Raw genomic sequence first — 1,735 nt, forward strand, 5'->3', positions numbered from 1 at the left:
CCTTTTCTGCAAGGTTATCCATTCTTTCATGAGGAAATTGTAAGACTCATTTTACAAGTTGTTCCTGATGGATCCTTCGTGTATCCAGAGTATGACCTTTGCTTGAAGACCTTGTCAATGCTATCCCGAAGCATGTTACTGGTACTCTAATCTTCAATATGAACATTTGAAGCACAAATGCTAAATTTTATTTATCAAATTATACAAACATCGTTGTATGGGTAATGTCATGAAATTTCTCTCCCCTTTCCTAAAGGGTTTTCTACTTTCTATCATGTCAGAGATATCATGCTCTGCTTGTCCTTGTAGAGGATATACCCCTAAGATATGTGTATCAACACCTTTTCCTTTCCATTGTTCCATTTAATCTGATGATCACATTTTCCTTTTCATGTTTTGTTTAACCTTTCTTGTGATCTATATAATCTAAGTAGTAATAATTCACTACTTATGTAAACACCTCGGTGTACAACTCTGTCAATGAGACCCTGTTTCTACTGTTGATGACATTCCGGTAGCCACCGATGGATGAGAACTTTGCCTATTGGTCCGCCTCGTTCAACGAGAAAGAAAATGGTTCTCTTCGTCCCTCGCCCTTGGTACCGACGTTGTTGCCGACATAATCGACAGGCTAGCCTCTGACATGCCTTGCTTGCATGATCACGCAAGACGTCTTCACCCTTCCAACTTTTAACCCACATGGTGGGCCCATAACCCACAGTTCCACAGGGTCGAAACCTCACTCTCCTGTACAACCCTGTTTCTAATGGTTATTCCCCACGTCTGGCTTCATATTTAATTCACGGGCCACCTTCCTAGTGATCTATTCTGGTATCAGACGCAATACTTACTCTCGCTGCTCTGAACCCATTTCTCACTCTGGTTCAGACTTCGAGCAACTATCTATCCGCTTGGAACCTCTTATTCTACCTTCGTACCTTACTCTCGAGGTATTTTATATGTTCAACTCAAGAGATAATCTTATGCTCATTCATGGGTTAACCCCGGTTTGTTTCCCTCAAGCATTCTATCATAGCTGAGCTGTCCCTTACCTATTCGTAAGTACGATGGAACTCCCGAAGAAAGGATGACACCTTCATCATGATGGCCTGAAACATAGGAATGAAGACATCATTGTAATAGATCGACCTCTTCGAGAAGAGCAAGCCAGAATGAGAAGACTCATTAGGTTTTTCGCTACCAGCACCTTCCCCCTTACTCCCCCGCTTAAATCTCGGGACGAGATTTCTTGTAGTGGAGGAGAATTGTGACACCCGGATATTTAATCTACAATAATTCCATGTTAATGATGCCACATCACCATGGTTATTGTTGTTGATCTCGCGTTAGTTCAAAATGATTTAAATTCAAATTTGAGATAAAGGTAAATCACAAAAGTTTTCAAGTATTAAAACTAAAAATGTTCCAGATGTGACAAATAATTCATAAGTAATATTGGTGGAGAACAAACATTTTTCTAAAATATTTGACTGCCTTGGTCTAGTTAAAAACAGTGACTAAAATAATAATTTAATTGCTTTTGAAATTATGAAAATATTAAACTAATATATTTTGGCTACAAACTAGGTTTGGCAGTGGCCTATATTCAGGATACTAATTTAGGTGCTACTGCTAACTTGGTTTTTCATAAAACTAATATAGAAGAAACTATAAATAAAAATAGAAAAGAATAAATAAATAAACAAAGCAAAAAAAAGAAACAACAGACCCCCCC

Source organism: Triticum dicoccoides, chromosome 3B (genome assembly GCF_002162155.2).
Source record: "Triticum dicoccoides isolate Atlit2015 ecotype Zavitan chromosome 3B, WEW_v2.0, whole genome shotgun sequence".
Taxonomy (NCBI): domain Eukaryota; kingdom Viridiplantae; phylum Streptophyta; class Magnoliopsida; order Poales; family Poaceae; genus Triticum; species Triticum dicoccoides.